We start from the raw sequence: 18,188 nt of genomic DNA, 5'->3' as shown, positions 1-18,188 counted from the left end.
GGGCACTTAAGGGCAAGGTCAAATGGGCACTTAGGGACCTAAATCCAAATAATTATCATGTGCATTGAGGTGAGTTAACGATTTGTTCTGGTAAGCAAGTACATTTGGTACTGAAAAACAGATGTGACGTAGAGTTTGGAGACTTTTGGTTTTTAGCAGTTTTGTTTCCATTGTTTTTAGATGATGCAGGGCAAAGTTTCCTGTACTCCTCTACTGGAAATGTGGAAGTCTTTGTCTATACCTTGTCTAGCTATGTAGGTGTGGACAAGTTCATTGCTGTAGGCCATGTTTAAGTGTGTCATTGCAGCTGCCTCTGTGGTCCTTGATGCCTGTTGCCATTGCCTCGACTGAGTGAGGCATGGCTGAGTGTCTGTCCCTGTGTCAATCAGGGGAGCAGGGGCATGGGGTGGTTGACCTGCCTGGGCACTGCTGCATAGTGCTGTGCTGTGGTTTGCAGATCAGAAGACAAAACTTGCTTTACTCAATCTTCTTGTTTATCTCAGTAAATATCTATGTTGAGGGCTGCTCCAGAAGTAATGCCTTCTATTTTACAGTGTTTGCACATGACATCAGAGATAGATGTTGGAATGATGATTGTGGAGGTTGGACCTTCCCAGCATTGATCCAATACGTTTTGGTGCAACAGATGGCAGCAGAGCAGCACTCTGACAAAATGGGATCTGATACAGAAGTGCAGATGAAGGAAAGGTGTGGCACTGATTTCCTCCGTGCAGAGGAAATGGCACCTGTTGACATGCACCAGCACTTTCTGGACACTGATAGAGACCAAATGTTGGATGTGAGTGCAGTGAGGTGGTGGTTGGTGCAATTCAGGAGTGGTGATTGTGACAGCAGGCCACCTCCACTGCTGCTAATAGGTATAAGTGCAGCATGTGGGCTCTTGTTGATTGCTGGTAAAAATGCATAGCTAATAGTGGCAAGATATAGTGTTTTGTAGCTGAGAATTTGCTCTATCTACTCATGTTACAGTGCTCTTTGTGTGTACTGTAGTTTCCGTGGAAATAAACAGGAGTCATTAAGTTTGGAGTGACCTAAAAAGTTTACATGGCAAATAAATCTCTCTGTCTTGGAATAGATGTTTTTGCAGGAGGTATCTGTGGAGATCTTTTTGTTGTTGTTGTTGTTATTGTTGTTGTTTTTAATATATCCAATAAGGGACCAGAAAAATGCCACGTGACTTGTGTGTCTAATTAAAACTATTCAGCACAGCTTGAATTTACAATTTTGATTTCTTGCAATAATCTGCTTGTGAACAATCTAGAGGCAAGGAGTTATTCATAGAAACTGTTGAGTAAATAATTTTCAGATAATGAAAACATTCAAAAAAGTCAAGATAGTTAATTAGTGAGCAGAAGAAATTAAATTAATTGAATGAATAATTCATAATGAATTATTCACCCAGCTCTATTTTACAGAGTGTGGAAGGTCTGAAGAAGAGCCAGTGTTTGAATTAACTCCAAAAGGAAAACCACATCTCTATTTCTGCTGTGTTGAGGTTATTTATTGATGTGTAAAAACAAGCTGGGCGAGCCAGTCTATTTAATCATCTTACTCTTCCTGCTCTGTAATGTGAGTCATGCTGGATTTGAGACAAACATAGATGCTTTGCTTGCAAATGTGCGTTGGGGAATATGTGTTAGAGGGTTCTTTGTTTTTTGTTTTTCTTTTAATGTATTTAAATGTTATGAGAGAAGCATGAGCAGAGATGATGGAAATACTCTGTGGAAGCTGTAAATTAGGCATAAGCCTGTAATCTGCTAATATTTGCAGTTGACATATGACACGATAATGGCCAAATAGATCTGCTTAACTTCATCTCATACTGCACAGGACTGTATCCAAAAGACAGACTGTCTAAGCTGTATGTGTTTCCTTGTGGTTGGGGAGTTGGTTGTTCATGGTTTTGTTTTTCTTCGGGATTTCTTACTTTGCTTCTTATTCTCTGGGGAGAAAAATATTATAATGGCAATCAAATAATGAGATGTTGGAAACCCAAACGTGGTAGGCAGTAGAGTGGTCAGAGCTCACCCACTTGTCCTTTTCCTTTTGTTTTCCTTCTTCTGTGTTTGGAGGAGAACAAATCACTTGATAAGGACAGAGCTACATCTTCTCTGTGCTGTAACTTCTGCTCTTGAAGGAACTGGGCTTGTGGTGGAGTTACGCTTTGTTGCCTCGTGCATCAGTCATTTTCCTGCTCTGAGATGAGTCCGATGCAAGAGTTTCCAAAGTTAATGCTGTCATCTTAGTGGTAAAAGAGGTAAAAATTCAGTGAATTGATGGTCTTCATATCCACTTCAGCAGGCCTACTTTTAATTATTATTATTTTTTTTTAATGGAAATATGACTGTGCAGGTGGAGCTAAAAAAAAGAATAATAATAATCGAGAAGTTGAGAAGTACCATCCAGCATCACCTGCCAGGTTGTTCTTTGTTGTTCAGTTTTCCCTGTAAATTACAGATGTAAATTTCTGGAGAAACAGCATCTGTGGATATTGATAAGATGTGCATGACCGTAAGGAAAGAAGGAAGTTGAAAACTCAGTAAAATACATATTGCCAGTGTTTTCTTAGGTAGCTGAAAACAGTGGATGGATCTGAGTAGCCCTGGAAACCAGAACTGTGCTATAGCTGTAGGGCACTTCAAACAATGGCTTCCAGTCTGGGTTCAAGGTCATTAAAGGCAGCAGTTCTCATTTACTGATTGGCTCATTTAATCCACAGCGAGAACAGGAGCTGTGCTAGAGTTGTCTTTGCTGCTTTTCTGCTTTTCTGTTCTTCAGATCATTCTGGTCAATCCAATATCAGACTTCTGTCAAAGAGAACTGCTGGGAAATATTATGGGTTGCTTTCTGTAATATTAGTACATTTGATCCTAATTGAGAAGTGTGGCGATATCCTATGTAAGCTAAAGTGCTGAGTCAGAAAACCTAGATCAGTAATGACCAAAATTAAACCACAAAAGGGAACTCACTTATATTTTACTTCTATATGCTTTCAAAGGCAGTTCCCAATCACTGACATACTTAGGCTCTTAGAAACCCTGCTAGAGTACTCGGCACAAGGATCAGGTAGCAGGTGGTGGTGTTATCCATTTACTGCAGGTCATCTCCGCACCGGCAGGTATGGAGCAGGACTGATTGGATGAGAAGCAGACTTTGACCACAGGTGGTTGGAAGGGATGCGGAAGGAATGAAAAATATAATTGTAACTGGTTGTGTTGAAGAGACAAAGCAGGCTAGAATTTAAAAGAAGATATCAAGAGGTTGTTGTGCATCACTGAACAGCCATTTAGATTTGACTGCAATAGTACAGAATTTGTCATGGTGGTTTAGTTAACATGTTAGGTTTTGATGAAAAAGAAAGTGTCTTTGATCGCTCCGGAGAGAGAACGGAGTTTACATTTGGAGCAGTGCAGTAGCTAATTCTATGAGGTCATGCAGTTCAGTGCCCCCTCCACTGCAAACTTGCTGAGGGGAGCAAAAGCAGAAAGACCATGGAACGAGAGGGAGAAAAATGATTAAGCTACTCCAGAGAAAATTGTGCCTTTGCTTTATGTTCATAGCTGCTGATTCTGCCATCCTATTTTATAGGATTGTTGCATAAGATGTCATTGATAGCTCAATAGAGGGAAGAATATGCTAAATTGAATGAGGCAGCACAAGGCTCATGAAGGTGAAGATTTCACAGCCTTTTTTCAAGTTATGCTTAGATTCAAATCTTGCATTATAATATTTAAGAGGAACGTTGTCTTAGCCATTGAAAAAGTGGTATGTATTTGTGCTGCACTCTCAGCCTCGGTATCTGTGGCACCCCTCAGTGACAGCTCAGCCACCGAGGTGCTGGGTGTGTTTTGTAAATACAAAGCATCCATATCACTGGAAGGCTGTCAGTGCTGTGACATGAAGTGATATGATACCGTGGAGCCACCCTTCTCAGCAGTGTGCGGTGATGCAGGGGTTTTTTTGCCAGGAAGTCTTGCTCAGGACAGGCTGGAGGTGGAATTTCTGAGAAGGCCGCTCCCAAGAGGTGGGTGGCATGGGAGCTCACTGCCTCCCATCGAGCAGAGACCACAAAGCATCATGGCCAGATGCCCTGCGTGTACAATCAGCAATCGTAACATTAGGATAGTGACTACTTAATAAGCTGGTCCCAAGTGGAGGACATTTTGTCAGTACTGTTGCTCTTGTGACTTGTGGGCAGCATTTAATCCACATCAGAGACAAGTTTTCCTGTATCTGCATCCGGCCTTTTGCAAAACCAAGTGCTTGGTTCATCACTGGTGACACCTGGATGGGTGATTTCCAATAGAAATCAATAACTGCTAATTTTTTTTTTTTAACGTGTGTGTATTTCTATGCTTTTTCAAAAGGAAGTGACCAGCTTTATTAAAGTTATTCTTGTTTATTGTTTTATTGTTTACATTTACAATGGGACTGCAGTGTAAGAATATTATTTGAACTGAATTATTTAAAAAGTTGGGAAAGGAATAGCTAAACAGTATTTCATGCCTTATATCTGCCAACGGTATCATTAAATTGTAGACGATTTCTAGTGTGCTGTGTATAGATACATCTATTTATATACTGTTTTCCTTTTGTTGTTGTTTTTACTACAAATGTCTTAACAATAGTGCAGCAAGGAAATCTGACACGTAAAGAAAGAGGTATATTTATTGCAGGTTTGAATTTAACCAGGAAAGCTTAGAATTGCATCAGGCTCTCAGCAACGGTAGCCATTGTAGTTTTGTCCCACCTTGCTGCACCTCAGAGGAATGCCTGTGCTCACTGTTTAGCATTTTCTGTTTTGTTATTTTCATGGCTTACATTGAAACTGAATTCTGTAGGGTCCATTAAATCAAAGTCTAAGTGATCAGGGCAGTAGGACTGTTGGTTTTGATTTTTTGGTTTTGGGTTGTTTTTTATTAAATGTGCTCCTTTTTATTAAAAAGTAAAACTCCTGCAATAGATTATATTTGCCTGAAGGATATAGCCAGGTGGGCTGGGGAGGGGGCTGCTTGCCTGGGGCTGCTTGGTGGCAGAAGGGAATGGCTTCTTCCTGCACTGAGCAGAATGAGCGGCATATCCTGGAGAGGCCAGGGAGAAAGGCACAGTGAGCAGAGCGATGCTGCAGGAAGGGCTCCTTTGCTTAAATATAGGTATCCTATACTTTCCAGGGGCTCCAGTAACCCATCTGGCACTGGCTGTCACTCCAGAAAGGCACTTGTTCCCTGTAGGTCTTCTGTCCTAGGGAAATCTCTAAGAGAATGAGGTGGGAATAGAGGGAAGCATCTTCTTCACAGTAAGAGAGCTCCCACTGTTGGGCTGGAGAAAAGAGAAAGCGCTGAGCTGGTGGTGTGGGATGGACTTGCTCTCAAACCTTTTGTTCAGACTATCTGAAGAGAAACAAATGTGTCCTTTTTATATTTCCTTTTCAAAAGAATTAACTTCATGTCTCCAAAAACTTGCTAAAACCATAACATTCATAAAAAAAAAAAAAAAGAAAGAAAATACTAGGGATAAAGGCTGTTGCTCCATTATATCATAAGCTTTTAAAAAGTATTTTAGGTGTTTTTTAGGCCAATTCTGGGTGACTTTTGGCTGCAGCAGTCCACTTCATCTTAGCTTCTCTGGAAATCAATAGTGTAAGGGCTTTGCTCTGGTGTTGGCATTTATTTATCCATAAAAGCCCACAGACTAACACAAGACTCCAAGGAGAAAGCTCTTTCCAGAGGCACAGTGCTATTTCACTATTCATCATAGGAGTGCCAAAAAAAATCCACCAACTTTAGTAAAGTCAGTCACGAAATTTTTCAGCTGTCCCAAATAGCCTGGTACAAAATAGTTTCTGTTGGCAGCTCTAGTGAGTATTGTCTGACATGGATGTTTTTCAGAGAGATAAATTTTCTCTCTTTCATTTCATAGATTTGGAAGGGCCTTGTTTTCTCTTTCAGTGTTGGATGGGTTTGTTAGTTGCAGGTGGATACCTTTGCAGAATGGGGGAGCAGGCTGACCCGACAGCTCGTCAACATCTGGCGCTGCTCTGAGCTCGCTGCTCTGCGAAGGGCACGATGCCGAATCAATTAAAGAGAGTTTTCAATTGGTTTCAGTGAGCAGTTCTTGTAGAGATACAGAGTGTGGAAAGTGTGTTCTTCCAGCCTTGCAAGTTTTAGCTAATGACCTCATCTCTTTTCTCCCTGCAGGTGTGAGGTTGAAGCATTATCAGTGGAGCTAATACCATGAGTAGAAAAAGACGTTGCAGGATGCTTCAAGCAAGGGAGGAATCTGAACAGCGGCAATGTAAGTTAAGAATCACTATGCCTAGCAATACAATTTTGAATGTATTTTTGGGACTTATTTTTTGTAAGTGAAATAGAGCTAAGACACTTGTAAAAGAATGCATATGTCATCCTGAATGTTTTGCGGAATCTGCTTAAAAGCAGATAACGTTGATGTTAGTTATCAACATTTTAAATGTTTAGGAATGTTTCCCAGTAAATTTTGATGTTTTCTGTGGGCCTTTAGAATACCATTTGTGTCTGCTTTTCAGCTTGCAAACAGGCTGCCTGGACACTGTGGGAAGTAAGTGAGTCACACTACATTTGTGAGAGGATTTCAGTGTTTTCTAGGTAATATAACAGTGTTTGCAAGTAAAGAAGCAGTGCTATGATGTCTGTGGGATCTATGTTCTAATCAGCTGTTTGTGCTGGCATGGGTGACTAGGTTGGATATGTACGTAGATGTTTGCTCCTGTAAATGGTGAAAATGACTGACCAGGCATCTGCCCAAACTTTTGGGGTGCAATAAGTTTGATGCCAAAATAGGCTCATATAAAAGCAGCTGGTGTGGAGTCTGACCATCGCTTATTGGTCTTGACCAGGTAGTCAGTACACAAAAGGAAATGATGGAAGTGCAGAGGAGAATATTGTCTCTTTCTGATGAGGAATTCCTTTCTGTACGTTGTTTAGCAGCGCACTCTATGATAGCATCGCTTTTATTACTCAAGTAATACATGTTGTGCATGTTTCTCAGGCACTTTTATGTCCCCTTTTCCAAAGTGATTAAGAAATATTTTCTCTATATCTGCCGTATATTTGACTTACTAAAAAATAAATTGGCGGTCTATTAGTAGATGTGTTAATGGCTTCATAAAGTTTTAAAATATAGCTTGCCAAATGCTGTACTGTATATGTAGTCTTTAATACCGTTTCTATTTCCTTTTGTTGTTTGATGATTGGTTTGTTCTGGAATATGTTTTGCAATTACAATAAGAGATTTAATGTTGTTTTGAACTCCGCCAAAGTCTGATTACATTTTCTGTTTTGGCCTAAGTAATTTCTTTGTGCTTCAATTTTCTCCATATAAAATGTCTAGATTGCAGATCCTGGTAATTAACTGCAATTCTGATTTTTAGTTCAGCACAAGGTTAACCACCTTCCATAAAGCAAAATCCTATTTATTCAGAATGAAGAAATCATAGGGAAGGGATAAAGTAACAGAAAAATAGTTTACATACAAGTCCGGGTTACATGAAGTCACCAGTGCTGACATGGAGCTCCTAATGGAAAAGCAGAAAATAATAATAATAACCCTCTCGAGGGTTTAAGACTCCTGGAGTGTATTGAGAGAAATATCTCCACATATGCACCCTTTGCCTGTGCCTTTTCTTGGACAATTGCTTTTCGTAGCTGAAGAATTTGTTGAGCTTTGGTCTGACCCTGTACAAGCATTTTTATGTTCTTGGAAACTGAGACACCTCTAATACAGATATTTGTTATTTTTCAATGATACTGAAGGTATTCATGTTTTCATGTCAGGCTGCCCAGAAGAACCAGTAGAGATTGAGCTTGGTTTATTTAAAAGACATCCCTGACTTGAAGATGTTTACAGGCCAACTAGGCAGAACGGACAAAGGCTAAGGGGAAGTAAAAGACAAGAGAAATGGCATGATCTGTTCAAAAAGAGACAGCAGGAGCTGGGAGAAGCCTCAGGGTCCTGCTTGATTGTTTTTTCCTGTAGGTCAGCTTAGATCTGATTTTTTTGTTGTTGTTGCAGCTTCTTTTATATTTATTTAGAGCTTCATTTCACAAGTTTAATGCATCTCCTCACGTCACCATCACCTTCTCAGTTATTTTTTCTCTTTTATACTACTGTATGTCATAAGTTTTGAATTATGGAGAGGCAGCTAAGTATTTTACATGCTTAAAGATGATCCAGATTCAGTTCTAACTGTCAGCATGCACTTTTATCTGAATGTTACAATATTGCATAGATCCATTCTATTTCCCTTGCTTTTTCTAGGAATAAGTTCTTTGTTAAATTGGAGTATTCTGGTATTTGTAGGACTGAGCAATTATCCAGCCTTACTGTGTATGTCAGAGTGCTGAGCTCTAGAGAGGCTGAAAACTTGTCTCTTCATCCAGCATGAACATCTAATTCTTCAGGGGTCCATCTTTCACTGCAGAGAGGCACACATTTTCAGTGATCTTGCCAACAAGAATTGAATAGATTGAAGCTTTTTAAAAAATTGGACAGGTTCTTTTGTGTGTTTGTGTGTTATTTTATTGTTTTTGTTGTTCTTGTCTTGATTTGTTTCTGTTCTCCAAACTACTTGACTTTTTCTGCTTATAACTCTTTTTACCTCCTCCTGCGAAAGACTACCGGTGTGTCCCCTGGTAATTGTAGAATGTGTGCTGGAAGCTCCTTCTTCAAAGATATATCTATACAAAAATTCTCAGGTGGATATTGCTCTCCCTTGATGTGTGTAGTTCTTTCTGCAAAAAATAAGAAAATCACACTCTGTCATTCCCAAAGATGAAGTCAGATCTTTCTTTCTTTCTTTCTTTTTTTATTTTTTAAGAATATATTTTAAATCACAGTCACTTTGAATTCCTGTATTCTTTTTATCTGCACTCTCCCCAGTTCTCCTGTTTGACAGCAGCAGGTAAAGATTCTAACCTCTCAAAAATTATACTGCATAGCAATCGTGCAGAAGGTGTAGGGGGAGTTGTCATTCCTTGTGCTTCATAACAAGGGTGGGAGGGGGTTGTCTATTACATGCTACAGTATTGGAGGACAGTATGAATACAGTAATTCCAATCTTAAAGTCAACTTGGTGGAATAAACAACAAACACTCCTCATGTCTGAAGAAAGGAAACCTGCATCAGCTTCATTTCAGTAGCAAAGTTTGATGGCTATATATTGCATTTGATATCCTTACTTAGAAAAAAAACCACTAGTGTAACACTGAGCTAAGCCAATACACAGATTCAGTTATTACAGAAGTCAAAACAGGCATGAGGCTTTTTTGAAGAAGTGAGTGCACATTCCAATATGAAAAGACTTGAGAAGATTTGTAGGTAAGAATTGAGACATGCATATGAAATGGAAGAGAGGAGAGAGGAAAAGATGACTTTTTGTTGGGAGATTATAAAAACAAAGCAATTATTGCTTTCAGTTTTAGTTTTGGTGCGGTTCAAAGTCCACCCAAGCACTGACCAAGACTCAGTACAGCACACTCTTCATTTGGGTCAGAGCTCTTTGACTTGCAATGCTAACAGTGAGATGCTCTCAGAAAGATGAAATTTAAAATCCTAAAGTGAGATTCCATGTCTCCCCTGACAGTGGCCACCTCCTCTTTTACTTGCGAGTCACATACAGCCTTGATAGGTAAACTGTGAATATAATGTGTTCCAGTAATCCACTGCAGTGACCTAAAAGCACTCTAACAGGTGATCAGATTATTGTGAACAAGAGCCTAAAAAACCCAGCATTTACCAATGTTTGTCACACACACACACACACAAAAAGAAGCTAAAACGGTCTTTGACTATCAGCTCTGCAAGGTTTTTGTATTTATGCTGCTGTTTTAAATGGCAACATGTCAGTCTTTATTGTTTGCTTTTCAAAGCAAACATTATAACTTAAACAAAAAATAATAATAAATAGAAGTAATAAACTTTCAAATTTACAAATGTTGTTAGATTAAATGTAGTTTTACAAATATCAGCTTTTATGGGTGCGTGCGCTCACTAGGAAATGTTTCCAGAACATTTAGCTTCTAAAATGCTAACTTCATGGCTTAGCATGTATTGCTATGAAGATGTCATTCTCACTGGAAAAAAAACCTAAGAGCATTGTTTTGGTCATCGATGCTCATCTGAAAAAAAGAAAAAAAAAAAAAAAGCAAAGAAGCAATGCATTTATACTTTAATACTGTGTCATATAACTAGACATCTATAGCTCTGCATACATTATTAATACGACTTTATTGCCAGCATTATTGGTTTCACTACTGCTTCTCCTCTTGGGAAGCCATGTAAAATACAAAGACTGCACAAATGCCGACATTACAGGAGCCTCTATATACAAAGCAAATAACATTGCACAAGTACAAATATTCACTTGAGTTGCTTCCTGCAATTCGCATAACATAATAACAAATAGTCCATAAGTGCAATACCCCCAGCTACTACTATTATTCCCAGTATTTTATATTTTAATCTAGAACACTTGTGCTGCTATTAGAATACTGAACAAAATTTTATTCCTACGTTGTGACTAGGAAAGAGAATTTCTATTAAGCAGAAACCAAAAACATGAAATATTATTCAGAATCACTGTAACAATATAGCAGATGCTAAGGATGCTCAGTTTTTATTTGATTCTAGAGAACAGGGTTTCTCTTTCATTTCAGAAATGAGTTTAAGATTTGAACTGAAGGTACAACAGTGTTGTCAAATAAATATGAAAGGGAGACGCTGAGATCACTGACATGTTTTCCTTTGAAAGCTTCCTAATCTGTTGAATCGCAGACTAATTTGTACAGGGCATCAGTTCAGTAATCCGCAGCCCCTCCAATTACAGGTGGTTTTCTTTTGTGTGTATGTAATGTGTAATATAGTACTTCACTAGATGCTGAATGTGTGATAGATGGTGATTCAAACTGGAAATGTTATGTGGTGTTTTGCATGTATATGCATGAGAATCACTGCAAAGGAGGTTGGTTCTGTAGTGTGTGGTGATGGCCCTGCAAAGAGCTCCAGGCAGTCTCACTCTCAGCTGGTGCTTCTGGGCTTTTGTAGGGGAGGTTCTAAATAACAGCCAGGGAAGGAAGGAAGACAGGATGGATGACTAGGAGCAAATATTTCTGCGTGCCAGGTTAACGTATCATGCTTAAGAGTTGGTTTCCTTTTTTTTCTTGTCTGTATGAAACAATCAAATGTCTTTGGAATATTTAGCCTGAAACCTGTGTGAAAATAACTTTTCTTGAAGAAATGAATGTGTAACGTGAGTTTGAAAGATGGTTCTATGCCATAGAAAAAAGTCTAAGCCAAGAAATGGTGTGGTTTAGTCTCAGCACAACAGACTGCTTGACTGTGGTTGAATGAATGTGAAGGGCCAGTATGCGTGCTGACTTCAGTGATAACATCAGTGCTCAAACAGGTGATTCTTCCGCTGCAGTGAGCTGTAGGTTCCCATGATAAATCCAGGATGCTCAAGCAGATTCTTTATGACCACTTCACTGTAATTTCTAAAGGCACATTCTCCTTAATTTTCTCTGATAATGTTTAAAAATGTATGCAAGTATTTCTTTACTGGGTAAAGGATTTCTGGTTGGAGATCCCTGTTGTGGAGTTTTTCCTGTAAACCTACATCTTCAGAGAGGGATAAGCACTTCTTCCTTATTAATGCCTTTCCATTTGCACTAATTGCTTTGTCACTACACCTCCCACATCACCATTCCACTGTGTTGTCTTTCTGATTGTTACACCCAGTCACCTTGTTTTGGAAGGGCAAGCTACTGCCTTTCTCAGGGTTTGGAAAGGTGGGTCTCATTCCTGGCAGGTCTTCCAACATAAAAGGAGCTCTCTGTAGTAAACAGAAACCAAGAAAACATTTATAAAGGTCTCCATGAGGCTGACACTTCATGCTCTGGAGCAAGTGCTCTGATTTCTCCATTCCTACCCCTGTCAGCATTGATAAGCCTCCCCTACCTGACATGAGCTGTTATTGCCCTTGACTGCTCTCCATTTATACAAAGGTTAACTCTCCTGCTCTATCTGCACTTTATAGCAATATACTGTTTAGAAAACAGGGATTCCATTGAATACCAAGACAGGTGAATTTGGCATAGTTTTTTCGTTTTTGTTTTTCCTAGACAGTAGACCATTTAGTTGATGCAGCTTAAAGCTTTTCTCACTTCTGACAAATCCCAGGAGAGAAGCTACAATTGTTGCCATAACAGGGGAGGTGACAGGAGGAGCTCATTGCAGAGAGGGAGGGCATGGCACAAGTCAGTTCTGTCTGAAGTTACGTGGTTGACATTAGATGGCTCGTTTGTATTTGGATGTGAGTGGGGGGAGAAATCTGGGTGGGAGGCTTGGTGCTGCATTTCAATAGGTGCTGTCAGTGACCTCAGTTCTTTTCCCAGTTTCAGTATGCTGTTCTTGTTCAGGTTGCACTGGTTTTGTATGCGAGGATGGTTAGTTTCATGAAAAGTTGAGGAGAGAATTTTTGTTCTGCGTTTCTCATTTCAAGTTACCTCTTAGATGCAGAAATTATATTATGACATTTGGAACACTCCCACTCCCCTAACAACAGACTGTGTAGGTAACTTTATAGCTGCACTTTTTTCCTTTTCAGTTCCCCAAAGTCTTATCTGCCCTGCTTCTTTTTCTTCCTGCAGGAAACAGGATCTTCAGAGGGTTTTCAGAAATCTCTTTGTAATATTAGTGAACATGTACAGGAAAACCCTCAGGTTATGTTCAACTCCTGATATCCTTCACTTTAGATTTAAGAAATTCCCTTAAACTCTCATTAGTGGAGACCTTCTCATTCCTATAAAAGTTTAAAGAAAATCTGTGTCTAATCAGAGATTTAGCACGGCTCCTCTATGTGGTTGGAGAAAGGAGATTCTTTGCACCTCTTTATTCTGGAGAGAAGACAACTGTTACAAAAATGATGTGGCCCTCATTCTTCCTTGTCGCTTTTTGCCTTGTTACCTTTTCTTCTCATCTGCCTTTTGCAAATCCTTTAATTGATGAGGGGAAGAAGTCAGATTTTGATTAAACACTGATGAAACTAGGCAGGATTATTTGTTTTCACTCAGTTTCTGTGTGAACTGGCATTGGTACAAAAGCATCAACTTGGTGTTTTTGCTAGTTTTTCACAAAATCTGGTGCACTGTGCATTTGGGTATTTCATTTGTGCATTTCTGAGAAGAGTGGCACATGGATAAAGAAATGAGGTATTGGTTCAGTGGAGTTTGAGGAGTTTTTTTTCTTTTTCTTTTTTTTGTCATGTATTTTGAGCTATTTTGTGTGTTCTTCAAGTTCTCTCCTTCATGGAATCAAGTTACTATCATAAATGAGGAAAATTACACGTAGTCAGTATGAGGAGAAGCTGGAAAGTATCCATAACTTTTAACCAAAAGAATGAGATAATGAGAGTGAAGTGAAAAAACAAGCTGTTATTGTTCCAGAAGTCTTTAATATGAACGCTTAAGGGCCTGAATATAATTTAAGGCTTTCGAGTGGGTACCGCAGTCCAGATTCTATCAGAAAATAAAAGTACTCTTATTCCTGGGCAGAGAGCTGCCTTCTTCATGCTCTCTGGGGATCACAACCAGCTGCTGTCTGTGATTTCTTCTCCTGAAATAACTGTGGGACTAATATGAGGGGGAAAAAAGCAAACTATTCTCCACCCCAGGTACATCTGAATTCACAAGGTAGGGGGAAAATAGAAAGAACAAACAAGCAAGAAAAAAAAGCCTTGCTCTCTGCATTTCATGAGAATACTGGATGCAAAATATGGCTGACAGTTATTTAAAACAAAGCAATTGAAAAAATAGTACCCCAGCATAAAAATGTCTGTGGCTGGCTTGTCTTCTCTAATTCACTAATACGATGTATGGGCTTTCTCAGATAACTTTGTGCAATTAGGAGTCTTAAGGAGCTCCTGCAGCTTAATGCACATCAACTGACCTAAATCTCAAAGACAATGCATGTGTAACTCCAGCCCCAAGCAAGCACTGGACAAAACAGGGAGGTTTAAATCCCATTGGAAAGCCAGCTTTAACCTATTTTGTTTTGCTACAAAATACTTATAATCATTAGAAACCTGAAATGCATAGTGCTGCAAATGCTACAACCATTTTAGCTATGTTGAAGTTAAAGTTTTAATCTGTACTGATTCCAGAGTTAATGCTGAACTTTATTTTTGTTTGGAGTTTGGATCAAATCACGACAGCTTAAGGAATAGGAAAGAAGATGATGTGGAAGTTTTGGGAGAGAGGAGACTTTTGGAAACTATTCAAAACATGTAATGCTGGAAGATATTCCACTAATGAGAAATGCAGGTACGCTGTACTCAATGAATAACATATCAAAAAGAATTGGCGTGTTTCACATTGCTGTATAAATAATGAGATGTATCGTATGAGGCCCATCCATGGATGAATAAATCAGCGCATGGTTAAGTATCTAATGCAGGGTTCCAGGTGGATAGTTTTGTATTATAAAAATGAACTTTTATTCACTGGAAAAGGTGAGCTCTAGATGTCGGCAGCAGCAATTTTGATGGCAAAAATCCACTAAGCTGCAGAAGGCACACTAAAGGCACCCTAAAGTCACATTGAAGGCACGCTAAAGGTTGCAGTGTCGCTTGCAGAGTTTCCTACAGATTGCTTTGCTTTTTGTGAGTCCTGTTTCTCAGGAATTTTGTTTTGTGGTCCATTGTTTTTTCTTAACAATGGTACAACCCAAATGAGGCACAGCTGCATTCAAATGTACTAATAGCTTTTCATACCAATACTGAAGTACTTACCTCAAACTCAGCTCATTTTGTAGGGCTCTGCCACTAGAGGATAACTGTTGATTGCTTTTGGTTAATATCACGTATATTTAGCACTGTTTTTGCTTATGAAATTCCTCCCCATTCAATCAGACCTTATTTATTTTATTTATGTAGGCCCATTACAAAATTATGTAGAACATGCAAGTTTCTAAGGGCCTTGTTCCCTTAATTAAACAATTAACTTGCCATTTTGGATTTGATCAAGAAATGATTGAACATGACAGACTGTCTCTCCTCTGGAGCACATAACTGTGTCAGGGTCAATTATGTTTCCTTTCGAGTCAGGGAGAAAGGGGCTTTCTCATAAATTAGAACATACTACTGATTTACAGCAGTAAATACCATACCTAACTGATTTAGTTAATGTTCTTATAAGATTAATAAAATAATCTGGAGACAATTTGGGATGTCAATGAGGTGGTTAAGAATTAAATTACAGTAAACAGAAGAAACACATCAGCTGTGTGAAGTTTTTTTGATTATTTAGGAAAAAGAGACAATATTCAACATGAAGCATAAAAAAAATATTTGGTCTATTAAACTGTGTTTTGGGAGTGGAGGCTGTTTCTCTTGGTAAAGGTTTATTGCTGCATGAATATTATTAATGCACAAGCCACTGGCAAACATTAGCATCAGTCTGAAGGGTTTTTCAGAGCAAAAAGCATAAATACCTATTTCTGGAAGAGCGATGAAGCTGTAAATCCTTGTTCTCTGCTCAAGTATTAAAGCCATCTTTGTTCTTTGAGGAGGACAGGGTGCTTGTTGAGGTTTTGGAGGCTGTAGAGGGAATTATTTCTAATCTAACTAGCTTTGCTAATATCAAGGATTACTCTGTCCAGGGGACACAATACATCAAGATGTTTTCTTGTATCTTAAGACAAGTCTGTCATTAAACCAGTTGTCTGCATCTGTCTATTGGCCTGTATTATTGTACCTGTCAGTGTCAGGGGGTGATAGAAAGTAGCATTTAAATCAAGCAATGTGAGTTACAACTGTGCATGGAAATGCAGCAACCACATGGAGTTATTTCATATGTTCATGTGGAAAACAGTTGCTAAGCATATTTGGATAATTTGCTTTTTTTCTTCCTTTTTTTATTTTTATTTTTTTATTTTGCAAAGCTGAAGGCATTCTTGATTTTATTCCCAAGTTTATTGTAACTTTATTATGTTTTCAGACTATTTACTAGAAACAAACATGTTCTTTATGCACTGTTATAAAATGAATAAAGAAATATTTAAAATAGTGCTTTTATCACAGAACAAAGAATCTCTATAACTGCTTGCACTGTATTAAAATGAACACCGCTCGTTTTGGCACTTGTCTATCAGATGCTTGCAGAAACTGAGTTTTTTGCATATTAGAAACTGTTCACAGATACATTGAATAACATTTTATTAAGGACATCTGGTCTGCTAAAAATCTGCCAAAAGTTAAGATCAGATAACTGCAGCAATCCTAAATTATAGAAGGAATATGTTCTGAAAATGTGTTAAAACGGCTGTCCTTCCTTCCTTTCCTAGCATACAGACTTGATTATATTGCAAAAGCTGGTCTTGTCAGGGGACTGAGTCTCCCCCAGAATAACTCCTTAGATTTCTTTTTATCTTGCAGATATTTCTTTGTTCTCTGTATCTGCACTTACATTTATGCAATGAAAAGAATGTGCTCAAATACACTTGAGTTAAAAACGATAAATAAAACTTCCGAGATAAGCTGATGTATGGCCGTGCATTTCATAAAATGATGAAACCAAACACATGCTTTAGACTGTCTGCAACATCTGTAGATTATGTGGAAGTAATTTAACTTTGCTCTCTCTTCATTACAAATATTCTTTAGAATAGAGCTGTGCGTTTTACATTAGGATAATTTAATGGCTTATATGTTTGGTGGCCCTGCCAGGCAGGGGGGTTGGAACTACATGATCCTTGAGGTCCCTTCCAACCCGGGTAATTCTGTGATTCTGTGATTATTGCACCAGTATAAGTATTTTTCAGGTGTAATTCAATAACCTGTTCTTTAATGAAGATTAAAATGTGACTCCACCTCCTAGAAGAGACATTTTTTGCAGTTTATATTTGATGATACTTACAGAGTGATGCTGGCGTTAGTATGCCTTCTGCATCCAAGTTCTGTTGTGTTTTGACATGTCACTGTGAAAGGGCCTAGGGTTCCTGTCAATCGAGCTATGTAGAGTAGTAATTAATTTTGCTATAAGAATGTCAGCATCTAAGAATTTCTTGAGGAAGGGCTCAGCCTCTGCCCTGTCCTAGGCTGATTGGCACTACTTCTCTTTTAATAGCATGGAAAGGATGCTTGCTCCTTGTGGGTTTTGGATAGCATAATGTAAGCTGTGATATTGACAAGGAATAAAAGGGTGAGTCCTGCTGTGATTTGCACGTAATAATTCAGTTAACTTTAATAAGGATGGTGGGGATGGCATTCTGTAGAAGGTATTTCTGGGAGAGACCTGCCTGTAACAAGCACTAATGTGGGTTTAACCTGCAGTCCCACTGGGTGATTCTTTCAGTGGTAAATAGGGCTCAGGTCAGGAGGTTTATCTCTGAACCATTTCAACACCCCCCCACATGCACAGTGGATGCAGTTGCACTGTGTGCATATTCAGCCATTTGAAGCGCTGTTCCATGTGGCCACAGATTTGCCCACTCTGTGAAACAGTACTTCTCCCTGACGATATGTGGGTGTGTGTTCAAGTAGCACATCTGGGTCGCTTAGGCCTGTCAGGAGAGGAGCAGAAAGGGGAAATTAAAATGCAGTGACTGTGATTGCTACATTGCCCTGTCCTCACCAGTTTCACTAAAATGATGGTTCTCTGACTGTTTTTCAACTTACTCTTATATGCGTTATCATATGTTAGTATGACATGAATAAACATTACACATTGGGTAGCTGAAGACCAGTCAACGATAGGAATTTCAAACACAACCTGTGCCGATTTCAAGGATGTAACAGGACTAGAAACAGAAAATGGCCAATGCTTCATGTTTTAGAAACATGTCATTTACTTACTCGTCACACAGCAAATATGGCTGGAAGAATTTAAGTAGAACTATGCAAACTATTTAAAACGCAGTCCAGATACAGTGTCAAACTGTCTGGTTTCAGGCGCTGTTTCATTTTGAACCTTTCAATGTGTTCTTTAACAAACTGACAGTGGTGTGAAAGCTTATGTCCTATTTCAGGCAAACCCAGACTGATCTCTGAGTGCATATGAAAGCTGCAGAAAAACAGGATAGACCTTCTTCATTTGTATAAAGAAAGGCTGAAGAGAATTGTGGTTTTCAGAGCAGAG

The 18,188-nt window shown here is 38.9% G+C and overlaps 1 long non-coding RNA gene across 1 annotated transcript in view; it reads left to right on the top strand.

The window, feature by feature from the left end:
* The first annotated feature begins 6,177 nt into the window (after positions 1-6,177).
* The window catches only part of LOC107320841 (uncharacterized), a 343,675-nt gene continuing 331,664 nt past the window's right edge, over positions 6,178-18,188 (top strand). Inside the window, exon 1 of the long non-coding RNA XR_014934101.1 lies at positions 6,178-6,315. This is a non-coding gene — a long non-coding RNA (uncharacterized LOC107320841). The remainder of the gene's footprint in view (positions 6,316-18,188) is intronic.

The sequence above is a fragment of the Coturnix japonica genome, chromosome 13 (genome assembly GCF_054131305.1).
Source record: "Coturnix japonica strain WE chromosome 13, WE-NBRP24, whole genome shotgun sequence".
NCBI lineage: Eukaryota > Metazoa > Chordata > Aves > Galliformes > Phasianidae > Coturnix > Coturnix japonica.
This window is presented reverse-complemented; position numbering and strand designations above follow the sequence as displayed.